This window comes from Pseudorca crassidens, chromosome 14 (genome assembly GCF_039906515.1).
Source record: "Pseudorca crassidens isolate mPseCra1 chromosome 14, mPseCra1.hap1, whole genome shotgun sequence".
In the NCBI taxonomy this organism is placed as follows: Eukaryota; Metazoa; Chordata; class Mammalia; order Artiodactyla; family Delphinidae; genus Pseudorca; species Pseudorca crassidens.
Window position 1 is genome coordinate 81,576,551 of NC_090309.1, and position 24,971 is coordinate 81,601,521.

General features: G+C 42.9%; 1 protein-coding gene and 1 pseudogene across 3 annotated transcripts in view; one reads left to right on the forward strand and one right to left on the reverse strand.

Annotated features, from left to right (window-relative positions):
- LOC137205451 (uncharacterized) overlaps window positions 1-24,971 on the forward strand; it is a 231,920-nt gene that overhangs the window by 190,190 nt on the left and 16,759 nt on the right. The window lies entirely within an intron of this gene.
- Window positions 1,853-2,177, reverse strand: LOC137205725 (cytochrome c oxidase subunit 7B, mitochondrial pseudogene; annotated as a pseudogene).

Consider the following 24,971-nt stretch of genomic DNA (forward strand, 5'->3'; position numbering starts at 1 on the left):
CTTATACATTTTTGCATAACCCTTTACTTCTGTTTGTTATAAGATTTTCATATATATTACTGGCGATCATCTTCCTCCTATTCAAAGAAATGAAATTAAAGCATATAATCATCTGTACCTATCCAGCAGAGTTAGGAGCCAGGAGAGTGGTGTTCCCTGCACCAGCAAGGAAGCAAGTCTATAAAACATGGAATGAAAATATCTTCTCCCTTTGGCACGGCAGAGAGCTTCTCCAGGGAAGTTGTTGAGGAATACAGATTAGGTTTAGGGATGAATCCTTGCTACATGGTGCTTCCCTTTCCTCAAGCTTCCAGAGGCCGTCTCTGACGATTTCATCTAGGACAGGGGAGAGAAGCCTCGCTGGGCATGGCTTCTGGTGGGCCTGGAGCTCAGAGACTTCAGCAGACCTTCTTCAAAGACCTGATCCCTCCTTACCTGGTTTTCAACCAAAGCTAGAATCTGACACCCCCAGATATTTCTAGGGTTTTGAGCGGGATATTTTCCCCATTCAGTTGGGCAAAGCCTGAAGGGCATTTTTAAACAGGGGATCTTTGAGTTTTCAGCTTTTATCTTACATTGAAGATTAGGAGCAACATTTTAAATACCTCTGCCTCAGAGGTCGCTGCCTGTAGCTTCCATGCCTTGTGACCTGCCTCTGTATTATGGGAGAATGTTCCAGCTGCAGCTGCTGACCGTAGTTGCCCCTCAGTGTCTGTGGGGGATTGGTTTCAGGAACCCTCGAGGATCCCCAAATCTGTGGATGCCCAGGTCCCTTATATAAAATGGTGTAGCACAGTATCTGTGGGTGCAGAGGACCAACTGTATTTTGTTTCCCACCCGCTGCTGAAGTCAGACTCAGGTCTCCTTCAGAAACTACCATGTTGTCTGCACAGATCCTTCTGGTGGTGATGAGATCTGTGTTGGCAAACACAGCCCTTGCTTGTGCTGTTTTCCAAGAAGCAGGTCTGGGTGGACCCAAGACTGGTGTGCTTATCAGCGGTGCCACCTTGAACACCAGTTATGACCTCAGTTTTCGTGTCTGTGATAAGCAAAATACTCCTTCCTCGTGGTGTTGTGGTGAAGACTGAGATGTATGTGGCTGAAGGAGACATTGTGAACATGCCTATCGCTTGACCAATGCCTCTTTTACCATAATTATTCGATTTTGATTCAAGTGTTTGACCTGGGCACACCTGGGAGGAGTCTCCAGGAGAGCAAATAATTACCAAACACTTGGTCTGTGGCTGTGACCAGCCCCAGGGCCTTCTCAACAAGCTGACAAGGTAGATACTATCATCATCCCCGTGTCCATCGAGAAGTTACGAGACTCATCCAGGTTTAGAGCTAGAAAGAAACAAAGCCACGGTTGGAACTTAGGCAGTCTGGTTGTAGCACCTGTTCTCTTGTCTACCCAGCTGCACTGCCCAAAACCCAACAAATGGTTAAGAACGTGTTTCCCTTTAAAGATGCACTGAAGCCCTGAGTGCAGTTGGCCGTGGGTACCCCTGGCCTGGTACCTCAACCCACTGCCAGCCCGTATCTCCCCCCTCCCTTCCGCCTGGTCACAGTCCCATCCTGGATGGCATTCCTGTGCCACCAGCTCCATTTATTCCTGACACAGTGTAAACGGGGGCCCATGAACATGTGGTACCACCAAGGTGTTTACTTCTCAGTAGAGCCTGGCCCCAGGACACCCATGGGAATCAACCCCTCATGTTCCAAAGAAGGGGGGCCGTGACCCAGCACATGGGCTATGTAAACTGGGTCTTGTTCCGTGCAGGAAAATCCTGTGTGGATCCTTCCAGAAGAGACTGTCAAACTTTTATTTTTTAAATCTTCCATCACGCCATATTGTAATGGGTACACAGTGCTTTTACTTGGCATCAGTTACGAGTTGGTTTTGAAACAATTCAGTATTAAACCAGCGGGGATGATTACTGATCTCTCCATCCCTTTGGGGCAGCTCTACCAACAGGGGACAGGTTCCATTCTATTCCAATTTGTGTTGCTGTCTATGCCCATCCGGCAGCACAGAAGGTGGCTTCATTAGCTAATACAGCGTTACCATATTTGTCACGGAACTCAGGTGCCTGCTTCCGGTGGCTCTGCCTTGCCATTGTTTGCTGAATGCTTTGAACTCAGAGGCGACTTAGTGCATTTTTGGCCAGGGGAAACATCGTGGAGCTGAAGACAGAACTGCAGCAACTGCAGCTGCTAGTTTTTTGCACCTTCACATCAAGTACCCTTGCAAAGAGTTCTGAAAACGAGACTGTCAGACTTTTTGCTAAACTTTCAATTGTGGCATTTAGAGGCTAACTTTTATCCCACAAAACTTTTGAACTTACTTAGCAGTGTTTAGTTCACAAAGCATCTTCCCCACTTCTCTCTGTGGGGTCACCATAGAAAGTTCATGAGGGAGGCCAGATTCTTCCCTCTGTCCCTGGCTCTCTCTTCCCCGCTCTTTGCTTTATTGAGTTCCTACACTGGGCTAAGCTTTGAGAATTAAAAAACAAAAAGACAAATCTTTCCCACTTTCCTGTTGCGTTCTCACAGGTTGTAAGTAGAGCTGTGCTTTAGAACTTGAGTCTCCCAATGGCCAAGCCAGGACACACTCTCCACTCAAGATGCCTTTCCAAACGGTCACCAAACTCTGCTTTCAGCATTGAGTCCTGAGCTCATAGGAGCCTCTTATCGGGATGATGGGCTCTAGGTCTGACCTTCTGTGTCCCTAGGGAATGGCTCAGAGCAAATTAACTTGCATCTGATCAAAACTTTCTGAGGTCATTGTTAAGACTGACAGTCGCTGGTGGTGCCAAAGCCACTTTTTTTTTTTAACTTTTTATTTTATATTGCAGTATAGTTGATTAACAATGTTATGTTAGTTTCAGGTGTACAGCAAAGTCACTTCTTGCAGAAACAGGAATGGCTAAAGTCAAGACCGGTGTGTCCTTCTGGTGCCTTTAAAACAGGACAAATCTCCTATAAACATAATTAATCCATTCATCCTTTAATTAATTGGTTCGTTCTGAAACAGGGATGCCCCCAGTGTGGTAATGGAGTGTGCTTGCTGTGACCGTTCTGTCTCTAGAATACAAATGCTCACTCTCTCCCCTGTCCCCATCACACCAGCCATCAATACTGAGTAAAAGCCCTGACAAGTATTCAGTCCTCCCCTATAGAATCTTCCTCGTCCCTGTGCTGGGTCTTGCAGCCAAGGGTGGAAGGAGCGGGCAGTTCATTTCCGATTGGCAAAAGAGGCGCTGGTGGCTGAGAAGGAGTTGCCCTTGGTGAGTTGCATCCATGCACAGTAACTGGTCCAAGTACCCCTCCCACAGTGGCTGCAGACCCAGGACGTTGTCGTCATTTTCTGCTGCAGTGAGTCTTCAGTTTAGGCTGCCCACTCCCCACTGGTGTGCTTAGGGGAGAGGGCATCTGATTGAAAGGGCACTCAGCAAAGATGTGGGCTGAGGCAGGCCAGCGGTGATGCTGCCACTTATTGGCATGGGACGTCAGGAATGCTGGGTCGCAAGGAGGCGGGCAGCAAGCAGGTCTCTCCAGCAGAAGCCTTGAGCTACCAGGAGGAAAGGCTCCAAAGGCTGGCCCAGGTCAGAGACTGGGTCCACTGCTAATGCTTCTATGCTGGTCTCTCAGGTCAGAATACGGACAGTTTTAGCTTGACCAGTTAACCGTGAGTTTTCAAGCATTGCTACCTCCTCCAGTGTGGGAGCTAAGACATGTTCAAGCATTCGTTACTTTAGGAACCCAGATCCACCCCTTCCTTTCCCTTACTGAGGATGAGCTTTTCTCTTTAGAACTTTAAAACACAAAGGGTCCCATCAGATCTTCTCGCTCAAGAGGATGGTCCTACTGGTCACCCTTCTGAGTAGGCCACCCCAGGGGTTCCACAGAGATACTCCTTCCTGCCAGTATTGTGACACGATTCGTCATACTCTCTTGAAAAAGAAGGAAAAGAAACACTATTCCCACAGATAATCTGCCACTGTCCATCTATTCATTCATTCTTGGGGCAAACCCCAAGGGCCAGGAGCTTGTCAAAACACCATGGATATTCCAGACCTGGGCCCAGTGATGAACTCGGTCTTTTTCACATTTCTCACATTCCCCAGGATCTGCCTGGCTTCTGGCACCTGGACTGTTTCCTTTTATTGGCTGGAGCACACTACTCACGGTTGGTGGCTGAAGTGAATTTCTTCAGCTTGACGCTGGGCACGCTTAGGACACAGCTTGTACTTGACACCTTGGCCCTTGGCCTTCCTGGTTCCTCTGGGCGGCTCCTCTGCATCCCCGGAGCCTTGAACTTCACTCGGGGACCAGCCAGGCCTCCCTCAGCCTCCCGGAAGTGGCACAGCTTCTTGTGCTTCTGTGAGAAACGGTTCAGAGCCTGATAAACCCTGGGCAACACACTTTCTGAATCAGTTTATTTCTAAAGTGTGACCTTTGAAGTCATCTTTTCATGAGGGACGGGGCTGGAGTTTAGCTTACCTTGTTGGTAGATTATGAAAGATAAATGGCACTTGAGTCCATTGGAAAAGGGACTGTCCCTTCTTTCCTTTCATCCCTACCCCCAGCACTGCCCAATGTCCAAAATGCCCTTGATCCCAGATGGCTCAATGAACCACGAACAATAAAATATAAAGATTTTCTCTGAACAAAAATGAATCCTTGCAATGACTAATTTGAAAGAGCACTAATTTACCATGAGGGCTTCTTCTTTGAGTCCTGTCTTGGTCACCAGCTAGCTAGGAGACCTGCACAGTCATTAACCTCTGGGACCCTCTTGTCCGCCCTTCATAAACAGAGGACACAGCATGAGTATTCTAAAGGGTTGTGCGTCATTAAGGATCAAACACGAACGGATAACCAGACCTTCGATTATATACAATTTCGTTTTTACTATTGGATAAACCTTGATATTTAGAGAGTAACAGAATTATGTTGCTCTCTGTATAGCCATTTGAAGTTAGTCAGGCAGTGAATCTTAATTACCTACATTAGTTTAGCCTGGTAAAGTAAAATGAAGCCATTTCCACACATTGTCTTTCAATCTGCCATTAACAGCAGAGAGAGCCAAATAGTCACACACTTGGTCAGCGACCACTGCCTCCAGGGTGCTTTAATTCATGGCTGTATTTGCATCTCAGGCTAACAGAGTTTCCAGTTCAGGATAAGCGTCAACATTCTCTCTTGAAATAAGATTGAGAGAAGCGTAAGGACTCAGTAGCACAGACGACCCCACTCCGGCACAACATGTGAAATGGCAGCTCTTAAAAACCTTTCCTGGGCTTCCCTGGTGGCGCAGTGGTTGGGAGTCCGCCTGCCGATGCAGGGGACACGGATTCGTGCCCCGGTCCGGGAAGATCCCACGTGCCGCGGAGCGGCTGGGCCCGTGAGCCATGGCCGCTGAGCCTGCGCGTCCGGAGCCTGTGCTCTGCAACGGGAGAGGCCACGACAGTGAGAGGCCCGCGTACCGCAAAAAAACAAAAACAAAAACAAAACCTTTCCTCAGGCTATGAAACAGCTCTGAGTCCACCACATTCCTCTTCCTCAACTCTTAGAATCTTGCATGTGCAAATATCTCAGCCTGAAATGACTGCCAGAGAAGGGAAATATCTGGGAGTACGGTCATCCTTATTAAAATAGGATGCTTTACACTGTCTGGATTTGGATGGAGAATTTCATATACCCCTTCTCCACTACATAGAGCCAAAGAATTTTAGGGACCACCTAATTCATCTCCTCATCAGGGCCATTTTGCTGATAGGAAAACTGAGTCTTGGTGGGGTCAAATGTTTTGTCCACAGTCCTGCAGCAGCTAGTAGCAGATCTAAAACTAGAACCCAGGCTTCTGACTCCTAGTCTATTACTAAAAAGTGCGTGCTTGGTTTGATGAAGGAATTTAAAATTCTGGGAGTGGAAGGGAAAGAATTTCAAAGGATTAACCAAAGAAAAGAAAGATTTTCCCAGATGGTCTCTAAGACCTTTGATGCAGGCAAAGCCTTGGAAATGGATCTTGGTTAAGTTTCCTTGTGCAGCTGTGCAGACTTACACTTCTCTTTGTACCTGGGAACGTGGTGCATTATTCATGCAAACAGAATCTGTTTGTTCTGAGACTTTGCAGAGAAGGAAAACATAAGTTAATGACAAAATTAAGAGAAGAAATGATCACGGCTGCGCTTTGGCAGAGCAACCCTGAACAGCCACCTAAAGTTAGATGTGGAAGCCCTCCTTGGAAAAGGAGCCCAGGTGAAGACCTTAATGAGAGCAGTTCTATTGATGCGTCTAGAATCCTCCGTGCAGTGCTGTGCTGCCTCTGGTGTCCCTGCCTTTCAAGTTTGAAGGCGTTTAAGTACTAGACACCTCAGTGGAAATGATGTGAATTCTTTTTGGCCTTATTGTGTGTTTTAAGTGTGCAAAATAAGTAAATGTTTTCACGCTGTAAGATGTTAGGATGGTTCAATGAGGTAGGTTAGAGGGCTTTATAAAATGGAAATATCTGAATGTGGAAAGGATGACTATTAGCCACTCAGTAATTAATAGGCACTTGCCAGGGATCACAGTTTATTAAATATGTGGAACAGAATTTCTCAACAGGTGATTTCACGTGGACTCAGGCGACTCATCTGAAGCCCTTGACAAGTGTATACATATAGGCCCCCTTCCAGGCCTGCTGTAGCCAATTCTCTGGGGATGCATTTGAACCTTTGCATTGCTAACTTGCTTCCTGGGGGCTTCTGATACAGGAGACTACCCTGGAGGATGGAAACTCTTCTGCTTTTGTATTCAAAGTTGCTTACTTCGTAAGCATAAGCACCTAAGCGTCTATGTTTGATGCATAGAACTGAACATGAGCTTAAATTAGGTCGAAAGATGGTTTGAGGCAAGTTGTGACTGGCTTTGTTTTCCATGCTAGATAACTGAGGCTTTACTCAGTAGGAATAGTTAGCTAAGAACTAGCTTTGAGCAACGTAGAATACTAAACTTGATTTCTAGAAAAATAAACCTGATAGACAGCAATGAGAAGACCAATTTCAGTAATCCAGAATTGGTTCTTAGTGACTATTTCTCATCTTTTTATTTTACTGAAAAATCATCTGGTAGGAAAGAAATGTCTCAATTCCTCTCCACACCCCCTATAGGTTTGTCTTTCTCTTTCCACAAAGAGAAAATCTTGGAGTAGGCTTTTTTCTTTCTCTGCATGTCTGCCCCTTTCCACTTGTGGAGAAGTAGCTCCTCTGATTAGTGTAATTATGCCCTTGTTTAGTCCAGTGGTCCTATAGCTGGGTGTGCATTAGAATCACCTGGAGGGCATGTGAAACCGAAGCCCCACCCACTGCATTTCTGATTTGGTGGGTCTGGGCCCAATAAGCTTGCGCTTCTGACAAGTTCCCAGGTGATATCAATGCTGCTCCACCAGGCTCAGGCTTGGAGAACCACTGCTTTAGGCCAGTACTCTCTTTCCCTGGAAGCCTCAGGAAACAGTAAGTAAAGTTTCTGGCTTTTTTTTTTCCCCCTTTGAGTTTTAAATAAAATAACCTCATGCAATAGGAGAGGAGAGGGTCAGAGATGGAGAATGCCGCCCCTTTGTTCTGTGGTGGGGACGTGGGCTCCACTTAGGGCTGGAGGGCTCTGTGGGCTGTGGGGTTAGAGGCTCAGCTCCTAGGCCAGATCCTGGGCTTGGAAACACGGGTCCCTCAAGCTCTGGCCTGTGCTTGAGGGTGGGGGAGCGCTGCATCCCCAAGCGTTCCGCTCTTTGCTCCTGAGGCCCAAGAAAAGATGCACTGGGAGGCCCAGGCTGTCCGGGGAAAGGCTGGCTCTTCCAGGGCTTGGGCTGGGACAAGGGGAGGGGGGCTCAGACCATTCTGTTGGCCCCAACCATGGCCCCTGAGCTCTGCTTTCAGTTGCTGTGCCAGCGTCTTCCAGGTGGCAGACTCCAATGGGTGCTCCACTGTTTTTCAGTGAATTAAACTCATCTGTGCTGGTCTTAATCCCATTTTGGGACTAGGCCCCTGCTCCAGCTTTTCAGTCTAAAACCCCTTGTGTACATCAGCGTGGCCGGTCAGTGGCTCCAGCTGCTTTACTTAGGTACGGATAGACCAGGATGCTGTGTTGGGGGCCAGGCCCAAGTAGCAATCTGCAGTCTTTACCATTTGATACTCCTATTCACCAGATTTCAGACAGAAGACAGCAAGAGGAACAAGTAGTAGGATTTGAGCATCAAACATTTCCTCATACTCTGTGCCGTTTAGAAAGAAAGCAACTTTCTGGAGAATCTGAGTCCTTGCTCATGGGAGCTGATATGCCAAGTGTTGGCCTAGAAAGTTGCAGCAGGATGTGTACATCATTGCAGCGACGGGCTGGTATTATATTACTGGGACTTTACCCAAAGCAACCAAATTGTACATCCAGAACATTCATGCGTGATGTTTTGACCCTTAGATTGTTAATAGCAGGGCTTTGACAGAAAGTACTAGAGCAGCTTTCCCAAATTCTGTTTTGGTTTTGTTTTGAATTTCATCCAGAAGAAAAGGGAGCTGTGGACACTTGGATTCATTCAGCTTCCAGAGTCTGTGGAGTCCTATCCACAGGGCCTCAAGCTGGTTCTAGAATATTTCCTCCATAAGCCCTGAACATGGGTTTCGGAGACCCATACTGAGATCAGTGGCAGGGAAATGTTGTATTTTTCAATCAATGAACAAATAAAAAGGAAGATTTCCTCCTTTTTCGGCAACATGTCATCTTGGTGGATTGAGACAGAAAAGCCTATTAAATGGAAAAAGTGTGAAAACAGACTGTTTTCAGGCATGGAGTTTGGTCAGTTATGTTGGAGCAGAATTAGTCTTTTAAAAAGCATGTTTTTATTGTCAAGTCAGAGAAGAGCAGTAGAAAAGGGAAAGAAAAAATGAAAGAGGATGTGCCCACTGAAACGGACCAAGTGAGGACTTTTCTTAACCAAAAGACTGAGAACTCAACATCTGAGAGAACACAGATATGAATGGGAGAAGGAGGTGTGCCATGTTTAATTGCTTTGAAAGGGAGAGCTGAAAACGAAGGGGATGATTTAGTGGTTACTAAATAGGAGACTGGATTTCTCCCCCACATTTAGCCACATTAAGCAGTACATTCTTTTTTTAAAAAAAATTTCATTTATTTATTTATTTTTGGTTGTGCTGGGTCTTTTCTGTGCGTGGGCTTTCTCTAGTTGCGGTGAGCGGGGGCCACTCTTCATCGCGGTGCGCGGGCCTCTCACTGTCGCGGCCTCTATTGTTGCGGAGCACGAGCTCCAGACGCGCAGGCTCAGTAGTTGTGGCTCACGGGCCTAGTCGCTCTGCGGCATGTGGGATCTTCCCACACCAGGGCTCGAACCCGTGTCCCCTACATTGGCAGGCAGACTCTCAACCACTGCGCCACCAGGGAAGCCCAAGCAGTACATTCTTAGAGCGAGCCAGGATGTTCCCCGGATAAAGACTGGGGCATTACTGGGAGACCTCCTCCTAGCAGCAGGCAGGGGTGAGGGGTTAGGGAGGCGTGGCCAGTGAATCGTAAGCGCAAATGGGAACCCGCCAAGACCCGGGACAGATGCATGAAGACGGTGCATGAGATTTGTGCAGGTTATTAAGGGAATATCAGCATAATATATTTACTGAGTTTTAAAAATAACACAGCCGCTCATGAGAACAGCTATTTACTACTTACTATGAGGGGAACACAACTAGGACGTTTACGGAGTAGAGAGATGTAGGACAGATAACATCCTAAATTTCAGATGTAAAGGTCAACATGATTGAAATTAGATCCCCTGGGTGGTGGGTTGCATTTATTTTTGGCCGACCTGGCACTGAGTGAATTTTTATCTCGGGCTGGGGACAAAACGAAAGAGAATCTGAAGGTGTGTGTGCTTAGCCCAAGAGCAAAGGGAAAGGAAGGAAAGCACGGTGATCCCGCGCGCAGGGTTAGCCCCACATATGATTGAGAAGAAAGAGAAGCAACTTAGAAAGTAGGTTAAAAAGTTTTAAACTTCGCTTGGCCTGCTGAGAAGGAGGGGGAGGAAAAACAGAGGAACTGGAGTACCCAGAGACTTACCCCCTGTGACAGAACAATGAGGAAAGAAAGAAATTTCAGTGCTGGGAAAATAGAACAGGTTAGTCAAGGCCTGGAAAATTCAAAAGTTGAGAGATGGGAAGATTTGCCGGGGAAGCTCATGGTCTAGGGTCTTCTTACTGGCCCCCAGAGGCACACATGCTTTTGGAAGTTGATGAATTTGCTGAAGGTAGTTTTAAACTGAGACACATGTAGAAAACTGGAGGACTACCCTCGAGAGAAGCTTCCTAAGCCTGTGTAAATCAAGTGCAAGAGATAGAAGCAATAGCCACTCATACACAGCAATAAAATACACAGCACTAAAATATGCCTGGGGCTTCCCTGGTGGCGCAGTGGTTGAGAGTCCGCCTGCCGATACAGGCGACATGGGTCCGTGCCCCGGTCCGGGAAGATCCCACATGCCGCGGAGCGGCTGGGCCCGTGAGCCATGGCCGCTGAGCCTGTGCGTCTGGAGCCTGTGCTCCGCAACGGGAGAGGCCACAGCAGTGAGAGGCCCGCGTACCGAAAAAATAAAAAAATAAAAAAATAAATATATATATATGTATATATATATATATACATATATATATATGCCTGGGCATCTTGCTGGTGGTGGATAACATCACAGGGAAAGCAAGGCAGTGAGGTTGGTTCTGTGAGCTCCCTGTTCTAAACGTTGTGAATGTGAGGAAACCTCCTAAGAGCTAATGCCACTGTGTACAGAGACTGTACACTGAACGCTGTAGTTCAGTGTTGGGTTCTGGAATCTACAGTTCAGAACAGAAATGGCATTTCAGAGGGCCAGATCCTAAGAGGGAGCATCTGTGTGTAACTGTTTAAATCCTAGGAGAGGCTGTATGATAGATGGATTTCCCCACACCCGCTACTCCCAATAAATCAGAAGGTCACAATTAGCCTCTCCATAGAAGATCTCTTCATCCTGATTTTAGATTGAGACCCATGGGAGAAAGAGAGCAGCATTCCAGCAGAACTGAAGCCCCCAATATTTCCCCCCTTTGCTCAGCGCACTAGGGCTCTGTTACATTCATAGGTGGAGACAAAACTGTGAGCCTGGCTCCCTCTCTAAATTGTGTCCTAGGATCTGGAAACACAGTACTTTGTGTGGGAGCTGCTCTGGAACCTGGGCGAGGGTTAGTTGTGCTATCTAAATTCTGTTGGCACGAATTTGGTGCTGTGATATTCTTATGTGTCCTAACTGACTCTGGAAACATGACAGTCATGAGAAGCTTGGAGCTGCACTAATTCACCTGTGGAGGTGCTAAAAGCAGCACCCGTTCGAGCAGGTGGCGGCCTGGGATGCAACTTCTGCCAGAGAACCCAAACTCCCTCCAGGTGAGTTACATCTGGCTGAGGGAGAAAAGGATAAGGAAGTAGGAGTCTAGATTATCATGAGAAATGACACAAATGTATTATCTTATGGTTCTGAAAATTCAAAATAAACATTAGCTAAATAAATGAACTTCACTGGGCTAAAGCAAAGCTCTTGTCAGGCCTGTGTGGCCTACTTGAGGTTCTAGAAGAGTCTGTTGCCTTGACTTTTGCTGCTTCAGGAGGCTGCCCACATTCCTAGGCTCAAGGCCCCTTTCCTCCATCTTCAAAGCCAGGAACGTTAGGCAGAATCCTTCTCCTGCTGCCTTCTCTCTGGGTCTGACCTCTTACTACCTTTCTCTCCCCCATTTATGGTCCCTTATGATTACATTGGATCCACTCAGATTATCCAGGGACTGTCTCCCTGTTTTAAAGCTAATTAGCAACCTTAATTCTATCTGCAACCTTTGCCACGTAAGGTAACATATATGCACAGGTCCAGGAATTAGGACGTGGACATCTTACTGGTGTTGGGGGTGTGTTATTCTACCTAACGGGAGCAAGGAACTTTGGGTTTAGTTCTCTAAACTGTAATTTATGAGGCAGAGGTGATTTTTATTTTATTTCCTCTGTCGGAATGTAATAATGGGGGAAATCCACATTCAAATTTGAGGCATTTTTATGTTATTATCGTTTATCCTGTTATGCAATATTTGGATGATATACTGTGGAATGAGAAATAGGTGAAGAAGTGATGGCCTAGATGCAGCACGCCTGTGATTCTAATTTAACTAATGTCCTATCCTGACTCTTCTTGAGGGAACCTGTAGTTCTGGGCTTACCGGCAGAAGCCTCAATGCGCTAATGATCTAACACAACCCACCTGGCTGCCAGAGTCTTGGCCCCTGGACCCAATGGGTTAAGAGAGAACAAAAGTTAGGGAAGGGGGAGGAACAGTCAGCCTTTTCTTCCAATGTCAGGAGAGACTGCTCTCTTCCCCATGAGTGGGGATGTTGCGGTGAGCAATTTCAGATTTTCTCTCTAGCAGTTTTCTTGGGTTTCTACGAAATTGGTTACTGGGAGTCATGCTTCTCTCTCTCTTTGCTCACCTTGTGGATCCATGATTCCTTTCTGTTTCCTGTCTTGGTGTAATAAAACTATATCCACCCTCTGTCCCAGTGCAGCTTCTTAGCATGTGACCGAATGGGAGAATCTGATAATGGCTGCCTGCAGGTCCTGTTAGCATGAAGGGGGAGGGGGCAAGGGAGTCCCATTTGTCCTCAGACCCAAGTAGTATTCTCCAAACCAACTCTGTTCAGATATCCTACGCTGGTGGTTCTTACACAATTTCTAAGATAAATAAAGCTGTTACACTGATCCCCACCCACTGTCAGTTCTTTGAAATTACATTCAAAGGTTAAACCCAGTGGGATGGTAGGGGAGTCCTCAAACCTCCGAACCTACAGCACATCTAGGTGGGAAATAGAGATCCTTGAAAGCAGAAGCAAAAAGATGTTAAAACACTGCTCTCTTTTTACCAAAGCTGTGACCTAAATTAATAGCTACAGCTCTGTAAACACACATGCATTTTGATGGAGGCTTAACCCACAAGGCTGGGAGCTCCATCATTATCGTCTTCATTAGAAGCAGATGGTAGCAAAGTGTTGCCTACTTCCCGGAAAAACAGCCAGGCAGCCTAATCAATTCTTTAAGGAGCTACAGTGGGAGCTGGAGTCTAGGAATATGGTCTAGGAGTATGAAGCTGTATTGACACTAAAAAACAAACAAAAAAACCCCTAAAAGATACTAAAGTCTCATCAGTTTCATTGGGATAATTTTTTAATATTAATTTATTTATTTTGGGCTGTGATGGGTCTTTGTTGCTGCGTGAGGACTTTCTCTAGTTGCGGTGAGTGAGGGCTACTCTTTGTTGCGGTGCGCAGGCTTCTCATTGCGGTGACTTCTCTTGTTGCGGAGCACGGGCTCTAGGCACGTGGGCTCAGTAGTTGTAGCTCATGGGCTCTAGAGCACAGGCTCAGTAGTTGTGGCACACAGGCTTAGTTGCTCCACAGCATGTGGGATCTTCCTGGACCAGGGCTTGAATCCGTGTCGCCTGCGTTGGCAGGCGGATTCTTAACCACTGCACCACCAGGGAAGCCCCATTGGGATAAGTTTTTGAACTATAACATTTTTATTTGCTTTTTTTCCTATTACCAAAATGTTTTGTTTCTTATAGATTGGAAAACATAGAAAAGCAAACACACACACACAAATGTATCCCATTTCTACCCAGGAAAAATTGCTATTTAGGATTGTGGTGAGTGTGCTTTTATTATATACAGTCCAGCCCTTCCACTCGGGGCATGTCTTTGCACTTCTGTGTAGACGTTCTGGGCCTCTCGGAATAACTCCCAGGACTTTCCTGCGTTGGTGTCTTTCCCTGGTACATTCTCCCTGCACCAGCCAAGAATTTGTGTTCAGCTTCTCCTGTGAAAAAGCAAATCTCAGTGTTCTGGAATATTTGTTACACTTTGGTTGCATCCCCGGCCCCCGAACCTTGAAGGGAGGAGCCCTTCTGTGCTCCGCAGGCAGATATCGAGGAGGGAGGCTCACCTCGGCTGGTGTGCTGAGAATTTATGTTACTTTCTGAATGCAGCATATTTTTCAACTAGTGTTTCCTCTGATAACACAAGACATTTTGAACTCTCTATATATCATTTATTTTTGTTTTTAGAGACAAAAAGATTAATAGAAATAGCCTATCCTTTTACCCCCTTTTCTAGACAGAGCTCAGAATCAGAATACACTGACCTTCTCTCCCCATCATCATTTTTCTCCTTCGCTATATATTAGAAAATGAACAGAAAGATTATTTTTTACATATTATTTTTGGGCCCAAATACAAAAAAAATTAGCTGCTACAACAACTCAATTTTAAAATGATATTCCTAAGAAAGTATTCTAAAATGAAATACGTTTTTAAAACTTTTTGTCATCTAATAGCCAGTTTTGTTTTTTTCCAGTTTTTTACTTCTTTACTAGTTGCTCAGTCTCTTCCTTTTAAAAATTCTTTACAATAAGCTGCAGCTATTACTGGGAAAAAGTAGTATTTTCCTGGACAAATAAAAATACTGTATTTTTATCTAGTGATTATTTTCAAGGGCTTTTGTTTGATCTCTTCAGGAACCTTGTGGTGTAGACGAATCAGGGTGTTTTTCTATTGCATATGGAGGAAACCAATTCACAGAATGTTTCATAACTTTATTTCCCTTTCTTATGGAATATCTCTGACTTTTTATAACACGCATAAGCCCTTGACTTTCACCAGTGGGTGGTTATTGCAGTGACCTCAAGGCCACACAGCTAGTGAATGGCAGGCCTGAGACAAGGGCCAAGCATCCCATATCCAGGTCCATTGCTCTTGGCACTCACATCACTTTCCATCCAACAGAACTAAAATCGTTTCTGTTTAGGTGAGTTAAGAAACATAAGAGACCCTTGACTGGAGAGCTTTTGCTGTACAGAAAGTTCTCTCTCATGTTTGAAAAGCTTTATGCTGCAGTGTTGGTGCTTCACAACCTTGACCAAACTGGTCAGTTCCTCAGCAGAGGGCATGCTGGGAGGACAGAGGAGAAAAACAGACACCATGATGTCTTGCCCGTTCTGGAGGGTCCTCTGGAATGTAATTTCCTAGAGCTTGTTAATGAATCCAACAGATATTTATTAAACACTGCTCTGTGTCAGGGACTGTTCTAGTTCAGGAGATAAAGCAGTGAATAAAAGAGCCCTTCCTCCTGGCACACACAGTTTTACAATTGTCTTAGGATTTTGTTTGTTAATATCGCTGTTAAAGCCTGTCTTTAGCACCCCTTATCTGAATGCGGTCACTGTGATTGATAATTTTCATAGCAGGACAGTCCTCACTACTTACTGGATGCTTACCACATGCTAGACACCAAGCTAAGCAAGTCACGCATTATCTCATGTAATCCTTGTAACCTCTCTTGTCTCAGGCTGGCATTGTAATTTCCACTCTATGTAATTAATACACAGTAGATCCAGGATGGTAACACAGGTCTGTCTGACTCCTGTACCTTCACCATGATCCACACTGGCTTCTCTTAAGAGTTGTCGTCTTAGATTGCAGGTCCAAGCTACTAGTTCACAGTGAAAATTGAAATTTCTTTTGTTTTATTATCAGATAAATTCAAAATAAATTAGCTTTCAAATCAGATGGAAAGATATACTTGCCCTTTAAGTCCTGTTGGGAGGTGGTAAATGACAAGTGTAAACTTCAGGGCAGACAGTGATGTATGTTTCATCACTTTTCTAACTTATCATGTATGCCTCTGCTACTGTTGAAAATGATACAAGACAACCATTATTCGCAATTGTCTTCAGTTCTTTGTGGGCAATCATGAATACACAGTAGACCGTATTGCATAAGTTAAAATTGTTGCCCATAGATTTTAATTATTTTTGACTTTGTATTTGTTGGAAAATGCACATTGTAACTTAAGGAAGCTTATATTCAAAACATTAATTTACATACATTGCGGCAAGTGAATTACTAGAGGCTGACATATCTGTGTATGAGATTTTGCAGCTTTTCTCCAATCCAGGTCTTTGATCATCTCTGTAACCCCTGACTCACATTTTTGTATAACTTTGAAATATTTGCCTGTTTTATTATTAACTGGGTCCAGTCATCATGATTCTGACCATGAATTCAGCATAGCTGTTGGTTTTAGGGTTAGAGGCGGTTCAGATTGCCTCAGATGTGTAATGCAGTGGGGGAAATTAATAAAGAGTATCAGGTGATATTACTAGATGCTATTTATTGTGAGATCATCATATGGCAGGTACTCCTGTATAGTAGCTTGAATACGTTATCTCACTTAATCTTTACGGCAGCCCAATCTAAGACGTAATTGATGTTGAGAGAGGTTAAAAAAACTTGCACGTGGTTGTACTGCTTGTAGGTTTCCAGTCAAGGTTGGTCATTTTAACTCTTCTCCACTTTGTGGCCGTGTTGTGAGGATTCAGAAGTGGGAGAGATTGAGGCAGACTGGAGCTATGGACAGGAAGGCTTCAGGGAGGCAATTGCTCTACACTTAAATAAAACTTGCTACTAACATTTCAATCCCACTTGTATCACTTGAGCATTTCAGGTATAACTGGACAGTTTTGACCAGCTACTTTCTTAATTATATTGCGATTAGCTATACCATATAACCATTACAAATGATAATTAGTTATCTAATCAGACGGTTGTCATGACTGCACTTCCCTTGACATCGTGTGTCTTATCACCATTTAAATTTGTGCACGTTTTATTCTGGTTGCCTTCATTTTTCCTGTCACAGTTACAGAATGCTGAGGTTTGACTTCAAAGTTGTCTTTGCCTTCTTGTATTTTGTCTCAGATTCTATGATTGCACCAAAAAGAAATTGTATAAGATTTCATGATATTCTTAATCAGGAAAAAAAAAAAACCAAAGACTGTGACAAAATGTACAGGTATTTAGAAAAAGTCTTCAGGTACCCTGGCCTTTATCATGACAAGTTTTATTATGAAGTCAATTAGAAACAGTGATCTCTTTGGCCTTACAAGGTACCCATCCTATGCCCAGAGCCATGGGCATTTTTACTCCCCTGTTACGTGAATCAGAAAAATGCTCCGCCTCTAGATTGGTACGTTGCTCGACAAAGGGAAGGTGCCTTGCTGAGGAGAGGCAGGCAGCCCTTCCTCCGGTGGATGCAGCCCTAGCCCGCACACAAGCTTGGCAGGTGAGAAGAAGGGTGGACAGCAGCCCCCACTTGCCAATAGACCAGGGAACTGGGAAACGCAGGAATGGCGCAATCACACACGGTCATGAATGCTTGTGCCTGTCACTCTAGAGGGAATAACAGGAAGAGTGCTGAATATTTTGCGTTCAGTTCTCATAGTTCTACAGTCACCTGTTAGGTATGTCATGAGGAAGCTGACTCAGGCAGGGAAAGAGCATAGACCTATCAAGTGTGAGGGCCAGGATTCAGACCGAGGTCTGGTTAATTCTAAAGTCTGGCTCATTCTTGCTGATCAACCAACACTTCATCTCTGCTCTGCAAAAAATTTCAAACTTGGTGGGTGACACAATCAGCATTCACAGAAAAAAGCAGTAAACCAAATCCTCTGTTCCTTGTGTACTTCAAACGCATCCCCGTCTCTTTGCCTTTGTTCAATCTCTTCCTTCTATGGGGAGTCCCCATTTCTTCTTATTTGCATGCGTTCAAATCCTACCTATTCTAGATGGTGATCTGATGCTACTCTCTCCATAAAGCTTCTCTTGATTCACTTTGATAGGGAAATAATCTCCCTCCTACAAATCACCAAAGCATATTCCACCACTCTTACGGATCTGATCTTGCTTGAACTTGCATTATGGCTGTATGTGTATATGCCATTCTCCCCTCCCCATAGTTGCTATAAACTTTTGAATGTTGGTATCTATATATAATTTTTCTTCTTATCACCACTGCCTAGCACAGTGTAGGAGCTCAAGTTTGCTAACTCAATAAATGATTAAATGAATGAGTTAACCAACACTAATCAAAGTTTCTTTTCAATAAAATGGTACTCAATAAAATGGTACCACTGGAAATAATGATAAAACTTGGATAAGACACTAAAAAAACCTTTAAATGTCTTGAAATCTTTAAAGAGCTGACATTGCAGTTGTTATGGGTTTAATTATACCTCCTCCCCAAATTCATATGTTGAAGTCCTAACACCCAAACCTCAGACTGTGACTTTATTTGGAAATAGGATCACTGCAGATGTAATTCATTGTTAGGAGGTTAGAGGGAAACAATGCACGACCTATAGAGGAATAATTTAAACAACAGTGGCTTCCTCATCTGAAACCATGGAAACCAGAAAGAAGCAGCACAAAATATTTCCAAGGCTGAAAGAAAAGAACTATCAACTCTGGATTTTATAGGTGGCAAAAATATCCTTCAGGAATGAAGGGAAAAACATATGATGAAGGAAAACTAAGAGAATTTGTTGCTAGCAGAACACCCCTCAAAGCATGGCTAAAAGAACTTTTTTAAACAGGAAAGAAATAATAAAAGAAGGAGACTGGCTTAGAGAGAAGAAAGGAAGAACAATGAAGCATGTAAAACTAGAGATGAATATAGTAGTCTTCCTTTTGAGAATGAGTTTTTAAAAATTATGTTTGGTTGAAGCAAAAATTATATTATCTGATATGGTGCTCAATGTATATAGAGGAAACGATGAACTCATATATTAAAAGTGAACTGAGTAAAGGGACCTGTACTGAACTAAGATTTCTACATTTTACTTGGTAAAATGTCAATATCGGAGAGTCTATGTTATGAGTGTATATTGCAATACATAGAGTAACCACTAAAATACTATTTAAAGTGATACATTGAAAAACTTGGTAGATAAATCAAGATGAAATTTTAAAAACATTTAAATAACCCATAAGAAGGCAAGCAAAGGGGGACAGAAGAATGAAAACCAGAACAACCAAACGGAAAACAAATAATAAGGGCAGTCTTATGCCCCCAACATATCAATAATTAATTTAAATGAGTGGTCTAAATATACCAATTAAAAGATTCGTAGAGTGGGTGAAAGACAGGACCCAACTATATGCCTCTGCAAGAAACTCACTAAAACAAAACAAGGTAGGTGAGTCGAAAGTAAAATGATGGGGAAAGATTCAGCATGAAGCATTATTAAAACCATATACAGCATACCTTCTATATAGCACACAGGTCGGGAAGGTTCTTGAATGTCTTCTCCGTCAAGCCAAATGTCTTGATGGAGTTTTCTAGGGTCACTCAACTCACTTGCTCACCCGTGCCTGCATTGCAGCCTCAGGCTAAAAGAAATTATTCTTGCTGAAGTCATCAGTCATCTTTCTAGCGTAAAATTGACATGCGTATTTCTGGCACCTTTTATTATTAGATCGTCTAGTAGCATTTGGTAGAGAATACCACTCACTCCTTTTGAAACTCTCAGTTCCCTTGTCCTGAATTGATACTCCTATTTCCTTCTTTCCTTTGACTCCCTTCTCAGTATTTTTGTTTTTTTTAATTCTGAAGTTACATCTTCTGGACCTTTTCCCTTCATATTCTACATACTCTTAGGAGTAATCTCATAAATATCTTTGGCTTATTTTTGGTTTTAGTTTAGGTTTTGTGTGTGTGTGGCTTCTAGCTGGTGATCTTTTTTTTAATTTTATTTTTAATTTTTTTTATTGGAGTATAATTGCTTTACAATGGTGTGTTAGTTTCTGCTTTACAACAAAATGAATCAGTTATATATATACATATGTTCCCATATCTCTTCCCTCTTGCGTCTCCCTCCCTCCCACCCTCCCTATTGCACTCCTCCAGGCGGTCACAAAGCATATCTGGTGATCTTTATTTTCAATACCATCCTATCTTCTGAGCTCCTGATTTATATATCCAGCCAGACACTTGTTAGATGTCTTACTGATGTCTAACAGGCATCATAACCCAACATGTCTAAAGTGTAATTTTCTTAGTAACTTTCAAACCTGCTCTGTCTCCAGTTTCCTGTTTCAGTGAATGGCACGGATACCCACTCAGCTGCTCTAAATTTAGTTCTGGGCGTCACTTTTTTTTTAAGTGAAGTATAGTTGATTTACAATGTTGTGTTAATTTCTGCTGTACAGCAAAGTGATTCAGTTATACATATATATACATTCTTGTTCATATTCTTTTCCATTATGGTTTATCACAGGATATGGAATATAGTTCCCTGTGCTCTACAGTAGGGCCCCATTGTTTATTCATCCTATAGATAGGAGTTTGCATCTGCTCATTCCACACTCCAAATCCACCCCTCCCCAACCACCCCCTTGGCAACCACAAGTCCATTCTCTATGTCTGTGAGTCTGTTTCTGTTTCATAGATTCATTTGTGTCATATTTTAGATTCCACACATAAGTGATATCATATGATATTTGTCTTTATCTCTCTGACTTACTTCGCTTAGTATGATAATCTCTGGGTCCATCCCTGTTGCTGCAAATGGCATTATTTCATGTTTTTATGGCTGAGTAGTATTCCATTGCATATATGTACCACATCTTGTTTATCCATTCATCTGTGTATGGACATTTAGGTTGTTTCCATGGCTGTTTCTTGGCTATTGTGAATAGTGTTCCTATGAACATGGGGGTACGTGTATCTTTTTGAATTGTAGTTTTGTCTGCATTTATGCCCAGGAGTGGGATTGCTGGATCGTATGGCAACTCTATTTTTAGTTTTATGAGGAACCTCTGTACTGTTTTCCATAGTGGCTATACCAACTTACATTCCTACCCACAATGTAGGAGGGTTCCCTTTTCTCCACACTGGGTGTCATTCTTGATTCTTCAATGGATGCAGACTCATAAGGTCGTATTTCTCTGTTATCTGTCCACTTTTTAACACCTCTACAGTGATCACCCCTCACCCCCAGATTTTGCTGCCGCCATCTTTTGTTTTTGTTTTTGTTTTGCGGTACGCGGGCCTCTCACTGTTGTGGCCTCTCCGGTTGCGGTGCACAGGCTCCGGACGCACAGGCTCAGCGGCCGTGGCTCACGGGCGCAGCCGCTCCGCGGCATGTGGGATCTTCCCGGACCGGGGCATGAACCCGCATCCCCTGCATCGGCAGGCGGACTCTCAACCACTGCGCCACCAGGGAAGCCCTTATTCTGTGTTTTGATTGCCCTCCTCCAGTCCTGCCCCTGGGCAGGATGTGCCGTCTCTGATAGAGGTACCTCAGTGCTCTCTGCTCATCCTCCCTTCCCACATCAGGCCACAACCCCTGTTCCTCGTCTTTCTTAAGCAATAGATACATCGTGGTGTTTTCCTAAACAAAAAATCAATTGCTCGGGAGGCAAATTGCTTTATTCCCCTAGAATAAAGAGCAGCTGTAGTGGATACCTTGTTTATTAAAGAGCAGTCCTAATGCCTGCTACTTGTGATACACGCAGCGCTTTGCTACATGGCCCTGACCTTGCTCTCATTCTCTACTTCGGGCATTCCTAGTGGTGTTTAGCATTTGTACTTCCTGATCCCCTCTGCCTTTGCGTATTTTCTTCTCTGCTTCTTGGAACTCCTCACCGCCAATCTTTTTCCTAGTTAAGTCTTTCAAAAGTGTAATTTTAGGTTAATTCCTCCAACAGGCTTCCCTGATGCTCTGGATTAGGTTGGAGGCTCCTGACTCGTGCGTTCACAGGGCACTGTATTTCCCTTCCCGTGGAAAGTATTCTACTTCACTGTGATGATCTGCCTGCTCTCTGAGGTCAGGGACTGTTTCATCTTCACCACTGTAAACTTTGTGTGAGGTACAGTCCCTGGTACATTACAAAAATCAAAAAACATCTGCCACAGAGATGAAAAACGCGTTTATGACTCTCTTCAGGGAAGCTCAGAGGAAGCGTCACTGTATTTCTCTACCAGTTTTGAAGTAGGGATTGCCAGGTGGCTTCTTACCCAGCTCTGCTGTACTTACATTGTGTGATCTGAGGTGATTTTCTTCAAAAGTAAAACAAAAAACACTCTGATTTCTTATAGTTTCCAAGAAAAATGAAAACGGCTTCAGTCTTTCCTATTAGATTCCATAATTTTTCTAGGATATCTTCATTTAAAGCAGGCATTCAGATTACTAGAGTCGTAATTTGGGGGATCCACGTAGCATGAATTTTCTATCACATTTGCCTACAATGGGGTTCATTTATATCCTATTTTACTTTGCCTCATTCGAGCTAATTGTTCTGGAAATATCCTACATTCTCCTACAAACTTAGATTTTCAGGGCATTACCATCTTATAACAAAGTCATTTTGACACAGTTAAGGGTAAAAGGACCTCAACCTCACTTTTCCCCTTCCCAAAACCTTTGATAATTTTAAATTATTTAGTTAATATTTATTAAATATTATATCATAGCACCATGCAATCTTTTTAACTAGTGATTTCAGAATTACGTATGGTTTTTAAGCCATTTTTACAAAATGGAGATAATTAAAACTCTTTAGAACACAAAAGTATTTCAGATAATTATCTCAAGTGACCCTCAAGGCCACCTCAAGCAACAGGGAGAATGCAGTCCTTTTATCCCCATTTTACAGGGGACAACATGAAAGTATGGAACTTCAATACAAGGAAAACGTTTGTAATTTTCTTTGTTTGACTTTAGTATAAATACATGGAATTTCATAGTTTGATATGTATTTCCACACAAATATCACATTAAAAATAAAAACTAAAATAAATCAACTCAAAAGATATTATAGTTGTGTTAAACACATTTTAAAAAGAGAAATAAAACTTTGGGGAAGAGTACTTGGCGGTACAAATGGACTGAAAACTTTTAGGTTCCTTTGCCATGGATTTAATCGTTTGACTAAGGTGGTAGAAATATGAACTGACCTTCACATTTAAAGCTGATGTAATTAACCTTCTGTAAACAGAACATTCAGTTAAGAAACGGACATTTTTAAAAGACTCTACAATAAAAAAAAACTATGGGTTTGCAGCATCTTACATATGAAATTCCGTTGAATTTTAGAGCAAAAAAGGGATCTTTCCGATCTGCTAGTATTATGACATTTCAAAGAATTACAGTATTCAGATGGTGTTTGGAGATATTCCAGCCTAGGTGTTCCCAAGTACAATTTCATGCTTTGGTTCTGACACATGAGGAAATTTTCATTAATTCTCAACACATGAAAAAAATTTCCTAGTCTTTAAAATAAATCCTATTAAAATTTTTTTTCTACTATTTTGATTGTTCCGTGCTTTTAGAATTGAAAAGATACTTTCTTGTCCTTATTTGGGGCAATAAGTATTGGCAATCCTATGTTGGCTTCTCCTCCCCCCTTTTCTTGGGGTGTGTGTGTGGAATTTTATTAGTCTGGCATATCAAGCAATTTCACACTAAAGGATATTAGTCACTGCTGGTGCCTCCTGAAGTATAGATGGGTAAGCTGCAGCCAGAGGTCTTCAATGCTTTGTTCTAGGTCATGGTTTAGACTGGGGTCCCCTGATTCCCAGGCCAGGTCTCTTTCCGTTCCCTGTACTGCCTCAGGAAGCATGGATATATATACAATGGAATATTACTCAGCCATAAAAAGGAATGAAATAATGCCATTTGCAGCAACATGGATGGACCTAGACATTATCATACTAAGTGAAGTAAGTCAGAAAGGGAAAGACAAATATTATAATGATATCACTTATATGTGGAATCTAAGAAAGATACAAATGAACTTATTTACAAAACAGAAACAGACTCACAGGCCTCAAAGTTATGGTTACCAAAGGGGAAAGGTGCGGTGGGGAGGGAAGGATAAATTAGGAGATTGGGATTAACACATACACACTACTATATATAAAATAGATAATCAACAAGGACCTACTGTATAGCTCAGGGAACTCTACTCAATATTCTGTAAGAACCTATATGGGAAAAGAATCTGGAACAGAGTAGATATATGTATATGTATTACTAAATCACTTTGCTGTATACCTGAAACTAACAGAAAATTTTAAATCAACTATACTCTAATATAAAATAAAAATTAAAAAAAAGAAAAAGCATGGGATAGCTGCTTTCCCTCTTCTGTGCCAAATTCAACAGTGGGAAGCGGAATCACCCATTAAAATTCCACTCACTAATTCATAAGGCATTAAAAATTAAAAAATCTATCTCTTGTCAAGTACCTTTCCTTTATTAATTATCCAATCACAGCAGACTCAGTTGACTAATAACCCTTGTTACATGTATTTCTAGCTTATTGATAAGGTCCATGTGGGTACTATAGTGATATGAAGGAAAGTTTATTTAAAAATTATTAGAGCATTTAAAATGAGGGTAAATAAAACCAGCTCGTTCTCAGCAGGAGAACTGTGGGAAATTCATGAGGGGGGGGATATTACTTTCAATAGTAATTTTAAGTAGATTCACTCTTCAGCGTTGAGCCTATGGAAGAGAGCATCTTAAATACAAATTTCATTCTCTGATGGCAGAAAAACTTAAAGAGCTGGAGTCCAGGGAGGAAAATAGCCTTGAGGAGGGTGAAATTCCAAACCACACTGTAAAAACAAGCACCTGATATTTTTATTTATGTAATTTATCTTGAAAGGGAGGCAAGTAAATATTTAAAAAACAAAGTCAATAATTTTCTTTTTATTTGTTTAGACAGATGAAAAGGTCAGTCACTGAACTCCTGAGATGATGTGCTCCCAGGAGGCAGGACCACTGCAGTGATTTTTTTTTTTTTTTTTTTTTTAGCCTTGTAATGTCTGCCCATTTGCAAAGAGCATGCACATTTACATAATATAAAGCAATGTGTTATCAATACAGTAAAATGCAGGCTATAGTAGCTGGAGCTGGCAAAATTAACTGGACCTAAGGGGGAATTAACTCGTTTAGCCTACACTAAATGTTCCCAGGATCTCTAGAAAGTAGAGATTTTGGAGGTCGATGACAGGAACAGATGTTTCCTGTGA